The 18,216-nt window shown below is 44.2% G+C and overlaps 1 long non-coding RNA gene across 1 annotated transcript; it reads right to left on the bottom strand.

The window, feature by feature from the left end:
- Nucleotides 1–1,836: 1,836 nt before the first annotated feature.
- Nucleotides 1,837–9,265, bottom strand: LOC142020334 (uncharacterized). Its single transcript, XR_012647367.1, has 4 exons — nucleotides 9,146–9,265; nucleotides 7,973–8,058; nucleotides 2,556–2,678; nucleotides 1,837–1,946 (listed from the first exon to the last, which is right to left on the bottom strand). It is a non-coding gene; the product is annotated as an uncharacterized LOC142020334 (long non-coding RNA).
- Between the last annotated feature and the right edge of the window lie 8,951 nt (nucleotides 9,266–18,216).

Genomic DNA, 18,216 nt, shown 5'->3' with positions numbered 1-18,216 from the left:
AGGCAGGAATGGGGGCAGAGCTCCTGTAATGGGAGGAAGGGCCAGAAGGACAGGAAGGGGAGAGTGAAACCCCAGGCACCAAGGAAGAAGGAACTTAAGGAGACAGGAGAGAATGGGGGTCATGAGCAGAGGGATTGTGCAACTCTGGGAAGGAGGGGAGGAGGGAATGGGATGGGCAGAGTCCATGGTCAGGGGAGATAGGGAGTCCCTGCAATAGAGGCCTGGGAGGGCAGCACCCCAGAAGCTGGTGGGGTCACAGAGGTGCCATGGTGAGTGCAATGAGCTTGGCCAATAGAAACCACAAAGTGTGTGACCCCCTGGTTTTAAAACAGCTGCCGAATAACTGAGCCCATCCCTAGGGCTGACAGCCAAATGCCACAGCTTGGCGGGCAGTTTCAGGGCTCTTCACCCGGCCAGGAACGCCGAGTCCAAGGGCTGATGGTGCTACAGCAAATGTATTTACCAGACATGCAAGCAATGGTAACTCAAGAAAGTTACTGTCACTGCACTGGAGATAACTCACCAGCAAGGGAGGTGACAGCTCAACACAATAACCTGGAGCCTGGTTTGGTGGGAGAATCATGCCCCCTATAGTGTCTCCTCCAAATATGTGCAGCTATTACAGGGCACAGCCAGGGCTTGCGTCTGGCTGCAGCCTCTTATTCTGACAAGTTAACTAACCTGGTGAGTACCGATATAAATCTAGGCAAAGTGATGATCAGTACACAGTTTAATTACCCTGCAGATATGCTTGTCAAAGCTAACCCAGTCATTAATGGTCCTGGAACCTCTGTGGATTGGCTGGTTGTGCAGAAAACATCGAGAAAGGAGAGAGAAAATGCACACCAATCATTGGCCTATAACTTACAACCCCCCCACCCCCGTTTGATCCCCAAATGCACATACATCATGCAGTAATGCCCAGACAACTGCAGAGATGCAAGACTTCCATGTCCCACACCAACAGTCTCCTGCTGCCTCCAGAGGTCAGGCAAATGCTAATTGTTTTTCCTATTACTTTGTCAAACCTGATCTATGTGATTTCCTTGTGCGCCTGCCCAGGATCTTGCTGTGTATCAGACATCTTAGAGAGATCTTGCAGTTTGTTCTCAGATTTCAATTTCCAATTGATTTTTCTGTAGGACCTCTTAGCCGAAGACACGCAAACCAAAGGAATCCGAGCTCACAGCTGCAGTGGTTAAAGCAGGGTCTAATAGCTGCCAGCATTATCTCTCACACAAAGTGTAAAAGCAGTGGAGGCAAGGTTGCCAACTTCTGCATTTGTAGAGGAAAAGTCAACATGGTTTGTGCAAAGGGAAATCAAGCCTTACTAATCTGCTAGAGTTCTTTGAGGGGGTCAACGAGCATGTGGACCAGGGGGAGCCAGTGGATACAGTGGACTTAGATTTCCAGAAAGCCTTTGATAAGCTCCCTCACCAAAGGCTCTTAAGTAAAGTAAGTTGTCATAGGATAAGAAGGAAGCTTCCCTCATGGACTGAAAACTGGTTAAAAGACAGGAATCAAACGGTAGGAAGAAACGGTCAGTTTTCAAAATTAAAAGAGATTTCTTTTGGTGTACCCAGGGCTGTGTATTGGGATCATTCTGTTCAACTTATTTGTAAAAAATCTGGAGAAAGGGAAACAGTGAGATAGCAAAATTTGCAGATAATACTAAACTGCTCAAGATAATTAAGAACAAAGCAGACTGAAAACCTTAAAAAGGATTTCACAAAACTAGATGACTGGACAAAAAAAGACAAATGAATTTTAATGTTGATAAATGCAAAGTAATGCACATTGGAAAAAAAGAATTCCAACTATATATACACAAAAGGGTAGGGACTAATTTAGCTATTACCAATCAAGAGAGAGATCTTGGAGTGACTCTGGATAGTTCTCTGAAAATGTCCACTCAAGGTGCAGCAGCAGTCAAAACAGCAAACAGACTGTTAGGAAACATTAAACAAGAGAGAATAAGACAGAGAATATCTTACTGTCTCTGTATAAATCCAAGGGAGGAATGCCCACATCTTTAACACTGAGTACAGATGTAGTTGCCTCATCTTAAAAAATTATGTTGGTATTGGAAAATATTCAGAAGGGGTAACAAAAATGATGAGGGGTTCGGAATGGCTGCCATATGAGGCAAAATTAAAAAGACTGGGACTTTTCAGTTTAGAAAAGAGGAGATTAAGTCAGAATAGGATAAAGGTCTTTGAAATCATGACAGGTGTGGACAAAGTGAATACGGAAAAGTTATTTACTTGTTCACATAACATAAGAACTAGGGGTTACCAAATTAAATTAATAGGTAGCAGGCTTAAAAGAAACAAAAGGTATTTCTTCACACAGCACATAGTTGGCCTTTGGACCTCTTTGCAAGAGGATGTTGTGAAGACCAGGACTTTAACAGGATTACAAAAAAAAACACCCAACAAAAAAACAAAACAACAAAATAAAAGCTTATTAGCCAGGATGGGTAGGAATGGTGTCCCCAGCTTCTCTTTGAAAAAGACTGAAAATGGATGACAGAAGAGGGATCACTTGATGACTACCTGTTCTGTTCACTCCTCTAAAGCATCTGGCGTTGGCCGCTGTTGGAAGACAGGATACTGGGCTAGATGGACCTTTGCTCTTACGCCTTGCAGTATTTGGTGGTTTTCTGAAAGTTCCAACTCCTGAAGGGAAGAGATTACATGAGAATCTTAGTTTTCCTTTTTTTTAAAAATGTTGTCAGCCCACCTGGCTGGAGAGAACCATGGAAACATAAGAACATAAGAATGGCCATACTGGGTCAGACCAAAGGTCCATCCAGCCCAGTATCCCGTCTGCCGACAGTGGCCAATGCCAGGTGCCCCAGAGAAGGAGAACAGAAGACAATGATCAAGTGATTTATCTCCTGCCATCCATCTCCTGCCCTTGTACTGAAGGCTAGGGCACCATACTTTACCCCTGGCTAATAGCCATGTATGGACCTAACCTGCAAAAATTTATCGAGCTCTTTTTTAAACCCTAATAGAGTCCTGGCCTTCACAGCCTCCTCCGGCAAGGAGTTCCACAGGTTGACTGTGCGCTGTGTGAAGAAAAATTTCCTTTTATTAGTTTTGAACCTACTACCCATCAATTTCTTTTGGTGTCCCCTAGTTCTTGTATTATGGGAAACGGTAAATAATTTTTCTGTATTCACTTTCTCCACACCATTCATGATTTTATATACCTCTATCATATCACCCCTCAATCGCCTCTTTTCCAGACTGAAAAGTCCCAGTCTCTCTAGCCTCTCCCCATATGGGACCCGTTCCAAACCCCTAATCATCTTAGTCGCCCTTTTCTGTACCTTTTCTAATGCCAATATATCTTTTTTGAGGTGAGGAGACCACATCTGCACGCAGTACTCCAGATGTGGGCGTACCATAGTTTTATATAGGGGAAGCATGATATCTTTTGTCTTATTATCTATCCCTTTTTTAATAATTCCTAACATCCTATTTGCTTTACTAACTGCCGCTGCACACTGTGTGGATGTCTTCAGAGAACTATCCACTATAACTCCAAGATCCCTTTCCTGATCTGTCGTAGCTAAACTTGACCCCATCATGTTGTACGTGTAATTTGGGTTATTTTTTACAATGTGCATTACCTTACACTTACCTACATTAAATTTCATTTGCCATTTTGCTGCCCAATCACTCAGTTTGCTGAGATCTTTTTGTAGTTCTTCACAATCCCTTTTGGTTTTGACTGTCCTGAACAACTTGGTGTCATCTGCAAACTTTGCCACCTCACCGCTTACCTCATTTTCTAGATCATTGATGAACAAGTTGAACAGGATCGGTCCCAGGACTGACCCCTGGGGAAAGCCACTAGTTACCCCCCTCCATTGTGAAAATTTACCATTTATTCCAACCCTTTGTTTTCTGTCTTTTAACCAATTCCCGATCCATGAAAGGATCTTTCCTCCTATCCCGTGACCGCCTAATTTACATAAAAGCCTTTGGTGTGGGACCGTGTCAAAGGCTTTCTGGAAATCTAGGTATATTATGTCCACTGGGCGCCCCTTGTCCGCATGTTTATTAACCCCTTCAAAGAATTCTAATAGATTAGTTAGACACAACTTCCCTCTGCAGAATCCATGCTGACTTTTGCCCAACAATTCGTGCTCTTCTACGTGCCTTGCAATTTTATTCTTTACTATTGTTTCTACTAATTTGCCTGGTACTGATGTTAAACTTATCGGTCTATAATTGCCAGGGTCTCCTCTGGAGCCTTTTTTAAATATTGGCATTATATTGGCCGTCTTCCAGTCATTGGGTACCGAAGCGGATTTAAAGGATAGGTTACAAACCACTGTTAATAACTCCACAATTTCACATTTGAGTTCTTTCAGAACCCTTGGGTGAATACTGTCTGGTCCTGGAGACTTGTTACTATTCAGCTTATCAATTAACTCCAAAACCTCCTCTAATGTCACTTCAATCTGGGAGAGTTCCTCAGATTTGTCACCTAAAAAGACTGGCTCAGATTTAGGAACCTCTGTAACATCCTCAGCCGTGAAGACTGAAGCAAAGAAATTATTTAATCGCTCCGCAATGGCACTGTCTTCCTTGATCGCTCCTTTTATATCTTTATCGTCCAAGGGCCCCACTGCTTTTTTAGCGGGCTTCCTGCTTCTAATGTATTTAAAAAACATTTTACTATCGTTTTTTGAATTTTTGGCTAGCTGTTCCTCAAAATCTTTTTTGGCTTTTCTTACTATGTTATGACACTTAATTTGGGAGTGTTTATGTTCCTTCCTATTTTCCTCACTAGGATTTGACTTCCACTTTTTAAAAGCTGCCCTTTTCTCTCTCCCTGCCTTTTTAACATGGCTGTTAAGCCATGGTGGTTCTTTGTTAGGTCTCTTACTGTGTTTTTTTATTTGGGGTATACATTTAAGTTGGGCCTCTAGTATGGTGTCTTTAAACAGTTTCCATGCAGCTTCCAGGGATTTTAGTTTAGTTACTCTACCTTTCAGTTTCTGTTTAACTAGCTTCCTCATTTTAGTGTAATTCCCCTTTTTGAAATTAAATGCCAGAGTATTTGACCGTTGCGGTGTTCTTCCCAACACAGGAATTTTAAAAGTTATTATATTGTGGTCACTATTTCCAAGCGGTCCAGTAACAGTTACCTCTTGGACCAGATCCTGCGTTCCAGTCAGGACTAGATCGAGAATTGACTCTCCCCTTGTGGGTTCCTGTACTAGCTGCTCCAAGAAGCAGTCATTTAAGGCATCAAGAAATTTAATCTCTGAATCCCGTCCTGAGGTGACATGTACCCAATCAATATGGGGATAACTGAAATCTCCTATTATTACTGTGTTTTTTATTGTGATAGCCTCTTTAATCTCCCTTAACATTTCAGCATCACTATCACTGTCCTGGTTAGGTGGTCGGTAATATATTCCTAATGCCATATTCATATTAGAGGAGTGAATTGTTATCCATAATGATTCTACAGAACATTTTGATTCCTTTAGGATTTTTGTTTCATTTGATTCTATATTATCCTTCACATATAGTACCACTCCGCCACCCGCACGACCTGTTCTGTCTTTCTGATATAATTTATATCCTGGTATGATAGTGTCCCACTGATTGTCCTCATTCCACCATGTTTCTGTGATGCCTATTATGTCAACTTCCTCCTTTGATATGAGGTACTCCAGTTCACCCATCTTATTAGACAGACTCCAAGCATTTGTGTAAAAGCACTTTAAAAAACTACCACTATTTATATGTCCGCCTTTCACAGATGCGTTGGATTTTTTTTATATGCGATTGTTTCACATCTGATCTTGCCCATATATTATTTCCCACGTTCCCTATCTGACTAACTTCTAGGGAATCCCTATCTATGGAGCCTCATGTAAGAGAAGTCTCCGTCCAATCCAGGTGCTCCCCCGCACCAATCCGCTTTCCCCCACCTCTTAGTTTAAAAACTGCTCTATGACCTTTTTAATGTTTAATGCCAGCAGTCTGGATCCACCTTGATTTAGGTGGAGCCCATCATTCCTGTATAGGCTCCCCCTACCCCAAAAGTGTCCCCAGTTCCTAATAAATCTAAACCCCTCTTCCCTACACCATCATCTCATCCACGCATTGAGACTCTGAAGTTCTGCCTGTCTATCTGGCCCTGCGCGTGGAACTGGAAGCATTTCAGAGAATGCCACCATAGATGTTCTGGATTTCAGTCTCTTTCCTAGTAACCTAAATTTGGCCTCCAGAACATCTCTTCTACCCTTCCCTATGTCATTGGTACCGACATGTACCACGACCACCGGCTCCTCCCCAGCACTGCCCATAAGTCTGTCTAGATGCCTTGAGAGATCCGCAACCTTCGCACCAGGCAGGCAAGTCACCATACGGTTCTCCCGGTCATCACAAACCCAACTATCTGTATTTCTAATGATCGAATCCCCCACTACTAAAACCTGCTTCTTCCTAACAGCTGGCGCTCCCTCCCCCGGAGAAGTATCCTCGGCGCGAGAGGATACCATAGCACCCTCTGGAAGGAGGGTCCCAACTATGGGATGGTTTCCCTCTGCTCCCATTGACTGCTCTCCTTCCCTGAGCCTTTCTTCCTCCATAACAGCATCAGGACTGTCAGATTGGAGGTGGGACAGCCCTACTATGTCCCGGAAAGTCTCATCAACAAACACCTCTGCCTTCCTTAGCTCCTCCAGTTCAGCCACCCTGGCCTCCAAAGCACACACTCGCTCTCTGAGGGCCAGGAGCTCCTTGCATCGAGCGCACACATACGCCACCCGCCCACAGGGCAGGTAGTCATACATATTGCACTCGACACACTAAACAGGATAGCCCCCACTCTGCTGCTGGGCTTCTGCCTCCATTTCCTGCTCTAATTATATATGAGGGTTTAATTAAATGTTTCAGATAGAGGTTGTTATAAAGGATTTAAGTTTAAGGGCAATAGAAGTCACTGGCTCCCTCCAAGCTCCCCCTCTAAAGTCCCCTCTCAAAACTCCCTCCTGTTAGCACTCACCCTGTTCACAAGCACCCGGTCGCAAAGCTCCCTGGTCGCTTACTAGCGGGCTTTAAGTGCTCGGCCTCCCTGATAGCTCCTCCCTCTGCTTACAGCTCAGCCAGTCAGCACACGGTGTTTCAATCCAAACCTAATCAAGACTCACAGCTTCCAACTGCCTGCCTGAGCACACGGCCTTCAAACAAACACTCAGCTCAGCACTCCAAACTCCAAACAAACACAAGCCCAGAACCCCCAAACACAAGCAGCCACTTACCCCAAGGTGCTTTAGTTTGCTCCTTCCTTCTCCTCCAAGAGAGCCTCTCAAAACTCCCTCCTGTTCGCAAGCACCCAGTCGCAAAAAACGGTCTGAGTGCACCAGGAAGGCTCAGAAATCTGAAGTGGGGTGGGTGGAGAAAGACTCCAACATTGACTTTTTAAACATTTTGTGCTTTCTGAATGCCTGGGGTTGACATTATTGAAATGGAACCATAAAGACACTAGCACCCAGAAGTTTAACTAGGGTCAGCAAAATTAAGATGCTTTTATAACAACCTGCTGTAGGCAAAACCTTTGAGAAATATTCCTTCACCGGCAGAGGAAAGAATCACAGCATATCTTTTGAGAGGTCCTTTTATATTCATCTATAATTCTTTACTGTGTAACTGCTCTGATGTTTCTTGGATTGCATTAAGGAGAGTAATTCCCTCAACCTTTTACAATTAACCTTAGGTGTCAGCGAGGAGCTGGCCTGTTATGTTTCACTTTTATCGTGCAATAGGATTGTTTACAATGGCCTTGTCTGGGCTGTAAATTTTCAGAAACTCTCCACTCAGTGCCAGGGTGGTGGTAAAAACACTGATGTCATGGCCTTCACTGGTACTTCCCCCACTGCTAGTGCAGGCACAGCTAAAGTGATACAAGGGATGAACCCAGAGAGAATTCTACTTACCTGCTGTGTGCAGCAGCTTAACTTTGAAGAACACAAACAAAAACATTCAATGTTCAGTCAGTCTTTTAAAGGCATATGCTTCCCTTCTGTGAACAGTAAAAAAAAATCACAGTCAGAAGCAGAGATGTGTGATAAGCAATTATCAGTTAGCCCACCAATTTCACAGGTCCCCTCGTTCAACCAGCCAACTGAATCTGGTGAAGGAGGGCAAGACAAAAACCACGCGTTCCAAGATTGATATTTGCCTTGTTAGCTATATTATTTAAACGTGAAAATTCCGGGCCAAATGATCGCCTGGAGTGAATTTGCAAAATTTCTCTGAAGGCAGTGGCTGCACCCATTTACACCAGAAGAAGATTCAGCTCTGAGGTAATATGCAATCGTCTTTCTCCCACCACCAGGCCTACCAAAGGGCAGGGACAAAAGGGGCCGTTATGTTGGTGACAGACCCAGGGCAGCTGGCCCCAATAGTTTGGTGGAGAACAGACATACTCCAATCTTTGCCTGTGCCAGTGATGAGGATGGCTATGACTCTGGCCTCTAGAAAAAGGTAAAAGGCAGAATGGAGGGTCATAGTGAGCCTCTGAGGCATGCAATAACCTATAAAATCCCTGTTTCTGTATTTCCACTCCAATGCATCTGATGAAGTGGGCTCTAGCCTACAAAAACTGAGCCCAAATAAATCTGTTAGTCTTTAAAGTGCTACAGACTGAACCCCACATTGTTTTGCAGATACTAACTCAGCTACTCCTCTGAAACTTATCATGCAAAGCACTGAATTTAGCCACATCAAGTGGAAATCCATCAGTTTCATGAAGAAACTCACACAGAAATAGACATCATCTTCCTCTCCAAGTGCAAAAAAGATGGACATCCTACCTAATGGACTGAAAGTGAAAAAATCTGTTGCAATCAATGTACTGCTGAAACTATGGTGAGTGATTGTGCCATACAGTCTCAAAGAAACTGAGGACCTACCTAATCAGCATCCTATACAGCAAACAGGAGAGGATCAAAAATGAGTTCTCAAAACTGGATACTCTCATCGAAAACCAGTCTTCCACACAAACTTTCATGTGGTTAGACTTTACAAGAACAAGGCAAGCCATTTACAAGGCACACTTTACACTTCCCTATAAGAAAAAAGAGTTGATGAACTATCTAAATTCCTACCTGCCACAGGGGACTGCAACAGCGATACTCTCAACTCACATTACAACGTTGTTAATCTGTCCACCACACTCAGGAGCGACTTTTCTTCTGGGCTATCTTGGCGTCTCTCCTTCTGCACCATCACCCAACAATACAGTTCTGCAGTGACCAGGGAACCTATTTTCATCATCTCTGACACAAGGAAGGATCACACAGACAGCAGTTTCTTTTAAATGGTGATGTAAATGTGTGGCAAAAGTAAACAGCCTTCTGTAATGTGCCAACTCTTTCCACAAGACCTTTGGAGGAACTTCAAACAGTGATAAATAACATGCCAATCCTATCTGGCGTGTCAGCCTGGCTTGTCTTACCTTGCTCCTGTATTCTTCTTCCTAAGCACAAGTTTGTGCTGTCCCGCTACCATATTTGGTAGAGTAATTTGGACTGAAGTCAGAGAAGATGAAAATCTTGGCTTAGCAACCAGATGAAAACAATGTCTGGCTTTGCAGTGAGTTATTTGTGGTCACTGTCAGTTACCAGGTCTCAGGGCTCATGCTGTCCCATCAATAGGGGTGAAATCATGCCACTCTCAGATCAGGTCCTGAGCTGAAGTCACATTCCTGGGACCACCATGATTACCTCACTAGGAATCCCACAAAAACAAGCAGTCCTGCAGCACCTTAAAGACTAACATTTATTTATGAGGTAACGAGCTTTTGTGAGTAAGAAGATCTCATGACCTAATAAATTGTCTGTCTCTAAGATGCCAAAGGCCACTTGTTATTTGTGAAATTACAGACAAATGTGGATACCCTTCAGAGCCTATTCACCATCAATCTGACCTATTTGCTATACCCACAGTTCTGGTCCCTCCAGGAGTAGTGACAGTGGCATCTAGTGACCACACCACCTTCTCAAAACCAAGTGCATTTATTAGCACAACAGCACTCAGAAAACCATCCCACAATGATCAGCTTCTCGGCTCCTGATGCCAGCCTCGTAGGCCCGACTTCTTCAGTCCTCCCACGCAGCCTCTTCCTCCATGCAGCCTCCTTGACTCTCCCAAGAGGGGCTTTTTACCTAGTTGGCACCTTTTAATCTCTCAGCTCCCAGACTTGGCAAAACAGGGTTTGTCACTTCACCAGAGGTGGGATGTAGGATCCTTAGAGTTAACAGCTTTCCCCACTGTCTTTCATGTGTGCACTGTGGTGTTCTTGTGTTGCCTTCCTGCTTGTTTTCCCTCTGGCCCACTAGTGTGCTAGAGCAGCACCTTCGGACAGGACAGGACAGTAACATCCCACTGTAGCTGTAGAGTAACTTTGCTTCACTAAGCAGGTCTCAGTGTTCATAGAATAGTTACAGAGCCCTACCCTTAGATTACATAGCCTCCCTCTACCCACACATGCACTGCTGTCACTGCAGTGCTGGACAGTTAACAGGTAGAGGAGTGAGTTAACCTAGGTCATATGTAAACTAACAATGCCTTACATTCTGGAATAATGTAAAATCAAACATGCTAGGATCTTGTTCTCATGTTCAACTGATTCCAAAATGAAATTTTGTCTTATCTGCTGGATAGGTTTGTGGAAAACACAGCATCCAAAGTCAGACAGAAAAAGGTGCATGCATCATCTCAGAATGGAAGAACCACTAAGTACTAATACAGGGGAAATCAGTATTGTATTTGATGCTTCTCAACCAAAAAGGTAAAGACCAGACTGCTTAAAATCAGATTCCAAAATAACATTTTTCCAGGGACTGAGCCCCTGAAGCTCTCACTGTCTTTAGTTGAAGTGACTTGCCCAGATGCCACTGGAAGTCTGGAGCAATCTGGTCTCCTGGTTTCTAGTCCTATACTGTAGCCACAGCACTGCGGTTCTCTAGCACATCCCTGGTATGGTTGAACTCACAACACTGGAAAGAATGTTTAAATAAGTTAATAAACGTGTACTGTTCAGACTAGGGGTAATCAAGTAAACCCACCAGCCAACGATTACGATTTTTGACTTGAGCTGAGGTGAATGTAACCTTTTAAAGTTGAGAGCCTAAGAGACATACAATTGGTTCTCAGTTTTCTACTTGCTGCTTCTTCAAAAGAAAAAACTTGCAACACCAATGATAGGCATAAGGTCTTGAATGGAAGAAAAGCATAGAAAAAAGTTATGAGTTAGATTAAGATTTTTTCATGGTTATTTTTAGTAACAGTCATAGAAGGTCCAAGATAATAACAAAAATTCATGGGAACCGTGCCCTGTCTGTGACTGTTACTAAAAATAACTAGAGTGGGGAGTGGGAGAAGAGCCCTGCCACAAGGGGTGTGTATGTGTGTGAAAAACAGCTCTGACTCTGGCCACAAGGGGGGGTGCATGGCTCCTGCTCTTGGGCACAAAGCCTCAGCTTCAGTTGTAGGCGCTGACAGACGAAGCAGCCAGAGCTCCAGCTATGACCTCTATGAGTAAATTATCTCCTTAGTTATGAGTAAGCAGTAACAACAGCTCCTTAACTCTGTGCTTTCCGAATTCCCTTTAACTTGGGGGAATGTCTCTACACGAAAGTTACTGAGGTATGAAACGGGGTGTGAATGTAAAGTAAGGTGGTTATTCTGGAATATCTCTGTGTATGGACCCTCCAGGTCCAACGTTTCTTGTTTTGGTTTATCTAAATGCACCTCCAAAACAGATTAAGCTAATTTGGAAAAAGGTGGGGTACATACAAGTCCTGTCATTTAAAGAGCAAGGGAGCTGCACACTTCTTCAGATAGCCTAAATGGCATTTTCTAAACCTTCTCGTCATATTTTGTAGGAGAAAGGGTGGGTCACCCACCCGAAGTGGGTAGAACTCTCCAGCCCCAAAGTTAATGAAAAGGAACTGCACTGCCACCTAGTGCTAACATCAAGAAGGGACCCATTTCAATCCAAATCAATGTGAAAGGGCCAGAAAATTGCATTTACATAACTGGATTCCTTCGGGAGGTTCAGGTGACATTTCAAGCTGTACAGGATGCTGCTACCACCTGTCTAAAGGTAACAAAGTCTGATATCTAGTTATCTAATTGCACTTATTAAAAAAAGGATACTCGTTTTATGTACTGATTTCCTTCTAGCCTGCAATACCCATGGTCTGTCACTTTTGTTACCGTAAAAGTTCTAGCTACAACATTTAAACTAGTATCTTCCTTTCTGACCCTTGGCTTAAAGTCACTCCTAACTTTCAGAAACATTTCCTTTGCTGTCTTACAAACACTTGGCTGAATTCTAAACAGCGAGGCTGATGTGCCTATTACCACTCTCTTGTCTGCTGGTGTGCCATACTTACTCTCACAGGCAAAGACTCCAACTTAGCCAGCCAGGACAAATTTAACCTTGCAATGTTTTGCTGTGACCAGTTTGGGGTTTTTTGTTTGTCAGTTCCAAAGCAGCCTGATTCTGATAGAAATTTGCTAGGTCCCAGATGTGAATAATGTGTCTGTGGTCTTCTTGTTACTGACCTGCAGGCATCAGACAGAATCTGTATTTTCCTACTTCTCATTATTCTTCTCTCTTTCTCACCTCTAATGCATGCTTGGTTTTTTCTCCCCTTCTTTTTTTTCTCCAAACTAGGGAACATGAATGAACTTTAACAAGCTCCTAGTATCCAAACATGAAACCCAGGATGCTGATAAGGGGCAGAGGGAAAAACAACCCACGTAATTTAAAATGGTTTAAACTCTACTTGATCTTTCCAATACCACTACACAAGTTTGAAGAGGTCTGCATGATATTCTGTTGTATTGCTGAGCAGCAGCACATGCTGATGTAATTAGAGACTATCATAATGGAAACACACACACATGTGGAAACACATAATGGGAACACTCAGGCAAAAATGTAAACTTCTGAATTTTCTTACTTTATTGTATAGAATTAGTTTGTGTATATCAGAAACAGTAAATTGGAATGGCTGTTTTGCTGTCTCTGTACCATTCACTCTTTTGTATTCCTCCAGCATGTGCCCTTTTATTCACTTTCTCCCTAAACAAAAGAGCTCCCATTTTTTCAGTTTCTTGATTTACACGCTCTCATTGAAATATAAGAAGCAATTCGATTACACTAAAAGGCAACAATGATTCAAATATTTTATTAATGCTTTTTAAAAAAACACAATCAAATGACTGTAATAAAGAAGAAATGTTAGAAGATTCACGTCATTACAAGAGCTGAAAAAAAAATCCCCACGTTGTCAAGAAATCTAATAAAAATGGCAAACGGAAAAAAGGATAAAAATAGAAATTCAAGTGTATGCACATTGCATCATGGTGTGTAAAGTCAGAGACACAAGAAGCTCAATTACCAGGAAATGTCTCTACTGTTCATACTCAGGAACATCCTCATCAGGACCTGTATTTCTCTTTTTGTTAAAAAAAGTTCTTTTTGGTTTAGCATTATTTTATTTCTTAAACATTTTTCTATTTAATAAGCTTCAGTTTTGCCAGAAATGCCACAGAAGCTAGCTCAAAAGAATTTGTGGAAAAGTGCAATAATTTTCCTTCCTTGACTGGTAAGAAAAAAACCCAACCTTTACAAAAGAGCTATTTATTGCACTCCTTGACACTGTTTTCTTATGTTCCGGATCACACAGCGATGCCAGAACTAATACCATTCCAGTTGAGGAAGATCGCTTTAACAGTGGGAATATCTGAGAAGTATATGGGACATATTTAGATTTTATGCAGTGAATTTTGGGGAGAGAGTGAAAATTGGAAAGGGAACTTATACACAGAATATTCTCTTGAACAATCTAATTTTATAAACTGATTTGCATTGTTTTCTGAAGGCAGACTGTTTTCTGTACTTTTTATTAAAATCCCTGAGATTGTATCCTCATATTGGGGCTTGATAAATATATGAACAGGATGATATGATAAGGATGCCTGGGCTAGGAGAGAACTGGACTTACCCATGAGGTCCCAGCCACTCCTAAGAGCTTCCAAGGAAACTTTTGAGGTGCCTCTTCCAATGTATGTGTAACCCTTCTGTTAACGCCAGATGCCTGCCAGAAGGGCCGGGTTCAACTCTTGTGGGGTTTTCCTGTCAAGGATACAATCAACCGGCTCGAGCCCCCACCCAGTGGCCTGGGACAATTTCACCCCCGTGCTGGGTGCCTGTAAGGCGGTTCTCCCCCTCCTCGCAAGCACAGAGTCTGAGATAGAAATGGCTTGTTTAATGACCGTAACCTACCCCAAGGTTACAGCGACAGATGCAGTATATCTCAGCACAGAAGACACAAAACCCCTTTTACCCAGATACCATCCCCATATGCAGTAGAACCCAGTCTCTTGCTGGGGCTCTTGGCCCTTTTCCACACACACACAGTTACAGGGTGTACCCTCTGCGGTGCAGTCCCAAACTCAAAGCCCACAGACACATCACCAGGGCAATACTAGCTGTCCACTTGTCTGTAGCCTCCCCTTGCTGTCACCGGCCGCCCGCCGGTCGCCGTCGTCTGCCGCCACCGCTCCTCCCGGCCGCCCGCCGGTCGCCGTCGTCTGCCGCCGGTCGCCGTCGCTCCTACCGGCCGTCGTTCCTACCGGCCGTCGTCTGCCGCCGGTCGCCGTCGCTCCTACCGGCCGTCGTCTGCCGCCGGTCGCCGTCGCTCCTACCGGCCGTCGTCTGCCGCCGGTCGCCGTCGCTCCTACCGGCCGTCGTCTGCCGCCGGTCGCCGTCGCTCCTACCGGCCGCCGCCACCGCTCCTACCAGCCACCCGCTGGTCCTGCTGTTGTCCGCCGGTCCTAACTCCACTGCTTGGGATTGCCCTAAGGCAGAACCCAGTGATTTCAGCTCTGTGTGGCCTCAGCTGCCACTCTGTGATTTCAGCTCTTGGTATCTCTAGTGTGGGGTTTCACAAACACCCTAGTATCCAGCTCTATCTTTTAACAGGTGGGGAGGGTTAGTCAAGCCAGGCTTATAGCTATATGGCCAAGGCATAGGCAGGGCCAAGGCACTCAGCAAGCTGGCTCAACCCATACCCTCCCCTTGCTGTCTCACAATGCTTTAAACCAGGGAGCCCTGTGTAATCAATGTCTTACACAGCTAAGGCGACTGCCCTGTCCCCCACAACAACCCAGAGCATTGGTGAGATCTCACAACTCCCACCTTAAATGTCAGCTTAAATTGTGATTTTACAACTACATGTTTACAATAGACCAAATCTCATGGCTTACTTGCTACCCATTAGGCTTTGCCTGAAAAGGTATCACACATGCACACCTTTTGCATTCTCATGCAGATGACCTCTGGGAGACTCATTCCTCCCAGCCTTCAGCAGCACTGCATTCCTTCTGCCACATTCCCTACATATGTATAGCTATGTGTCTTAACAGCTACCTGGACTGCACACGGTAGCGTAAGGAGATCAAGAGGAGAGGGAAAACCACTAATCCACCATGTCAGGCCAGCTGATATTATTTATTTTCTGTATTTCTTTCTGTCTACTTTTAGGAGGAAAAATAATGCCCAGGGATTTAAACCAGCTTGACTCAGAAAAGCACATTAGAGGTTAAGCGTAAAATGTATAGCAGGAAAGCTGATGAAAAGAACCTCAAACATAGTTAAGGACAATATTATGAACTATTATCTAGTGGTCACTGTGGTGACCTTCTGACCATGAAGTCCGTGATGTACTAAAGAAAAATATCATAAGCAGAGACTGGATGAAATAAAGCCACTCCCTACTTCTTTGAAATAGCTTTCAATTTCTGAGAGGAGAAAACCAAGAATGGGCAGAAAGAACAAGGCTCACCCCCAAGAAGTGGGCTTTCACCTTCTCGTCACATGATAGGTTGTGCAGGGATAAATGGAGAGAGCGAGTCCCAGCAGGAGCATCTGCTGAAAGGCTGCACGTTTACAATGAGAAAGAGCAATGTTTTTAAAACGAAAGATTGCTAACTGATGAAACACACCATCAAAGATATTAGTGATGAAGAGCTCTGTAGAATTCAAAAAGGATAAAACACTTATGTGATTAGTGAGAACAGCCACTGTTATGCTAAGAGGCTTTTGTACAAACATTTTTAAAGCCAGGATATAAACATTCCTCCTTGGGTTTTAGGCAGGCAGTCACTCATTGGGGGTGCCAGAAAGACACTTCCTTTGCAGACTGGTAGTTATTCCATAAATACTCTTGAAGATCTATTGCACCTTCCTCTGAAGCTTCTGGAATTGGCCATTGTCAGACACAGGATGCCAGGCTTGATAGCCCACCTGATCTCATCACAGTTCCTATGGTACAGCAGTGATAAACTGTAAACAAATTTATTGTTTTACTTCTCACCAAACTGAGCAAGGTGCTTCACAGAAGAACCAGTTCTTGCTCCAAACAGCTAATATTCCACACGAGGCATGAGCAGAAGGGCTGTGCTGAGGAAGGGCACTGGGGTGGGGTCAGTCACTTGGTTTATGTACTATAGTAACAGAGAGGGAGCCGTGCTAGTCTATACACTATCAAAACAAAAAGCAGTCAAGTAGCACTCTAAAGACTAGCAAAATGGTTTATTAGGTGAGCTTTCGTGGGACAGACCCACTTCTTCAGACCATAGCCAGACCAGACCAGACTCAATATTTAACCAAAAACAGTAAGCAAGGAGGACAAATCAGAAAAAGATAATCAAGGTGAGCAAATCAGAGAGCGGAGGGGTGGGGGGTACAATGGCCAGATGCTCTGTATATTTGACAGACTTCTAACTTCCTTAGACAAAGGGTCAATGGGCACAAAACAGACATCAAAACACTCCAAATCCACAAACCAGTTAGTCAACATTTTAATGGAATGGGGCATTCTGTCAATGACCTAAAGGTATGTGTGTTACTGAAAAGGAATTATTGCACCTTTTTGGAAAGAGAAACAGCCGAGCTGGCTTTTATATTCAAATTTGGCACATTAACACATGATTTAAATTGTGATGGGAACTTTCTGAGTCACTATAGCTGTGTCTACACATGCACGCTACTTCGAAGTAGCGGCACTAACTTCGAAATAGCGCCCATCGAGGCTACACTCGTCGGGTGCTATTTCGAAGTTAACTTCGACGTTAGGCGGCGAGACGTCAAAGTCGCTAACCTCATGAGGGGATCGGAATAGCGACGTTCAACGTCGAAGTAGGGACCGTGAAGACGATCCGCGTCCCGCAACGTCAAAATTGCTGGGTCTTCCATGGCGGCCATCAGCTGGGGGGTTGAGAGATGCTCTCTCTCCAGCCCCTGCCGGGCTCTATGGTCACCGTGGGCAGCAGCCCTTAGCCTAGGCCTTCTGGCTGCTGCTGCGGCAGCTGGGGATCCATGCTGCAGGCACAGGGTCTGCAACCAGTTGTCGGCTCTGTGGATCTTGTGTTGTTTAATGCAACTGTGTCTGGGAGGGGCCCTTTAAGGGAGCGGCTTGCTGTTGAGTCCGCCCTGTGACCCTGTCTGCAGCTGTGCCTGGCACCCTTATTTCGATGTGTGCTACTTTGGCGTGTAGACGTACCCTCGCAGCGCCTATTTCGATGTGGTGCCGCGCAACGTCGAAGTTGAACATCGACGTTGCCAGCCCTGGAGGACGTGTAGACGTTATTCATCGAAATAGCCTATTTCCATGTTGCTACATCGAAATAAGCTATTTCGATGCTGGCTTCACGTGTAGACGTAGCCTATAGGGGCTTCAAGTATCGGAGGGGTAGCCGTGTTAGTCTGGATCTGCAACAGCAACAAAGGGTCCTGTGGCACCTTATAGACTAACAGAAAAGTTTTGAGCATGAGCTTTCATGAGCACAGACTCACTTCATCAGAAGCTGGTCTTGGAAATCTGCAGGACCAGGTATAAATAAGCCAGAGCAAGGGTGGGGATAACAAGGTTAGCTCAGTCAGCAAGGGTGAGGCTTACTACCAGCAGTTGATCTGGAGGTGTGAACACCAAGGGAGGGGAAGCTGCTTCTGTATTTAGCCAGCCATTCGCAGTCTTTGTTTAAGCCAGAGCTGAGGGTGTCGAATTTGCAGATGAATTGTAGCTCAGAAATTTCTCTTTGGAGTCTGGTCCTGAAATTTCTTTGCTTAGGATAGCTACTTTTAAATCTACTACTGTGT

This window comes from Carettochelys insculpta, chromosome 13 (genome assembly GCF_033958435.1).
Source record: "Carettochelys insculpta isolate YL-2023 chromosome 13, ASM3395843v1, whole genome shotgun sequence".
Taxonomy (NCBI): Eukaryota; Metazoa; Chordata; order Testudines; family Carettochelyidae; genus Carettochelys; species Carettochelys insculpta.
This window is presented reverse-complemented; position numbering and strand designations above follow the sequence as displayed.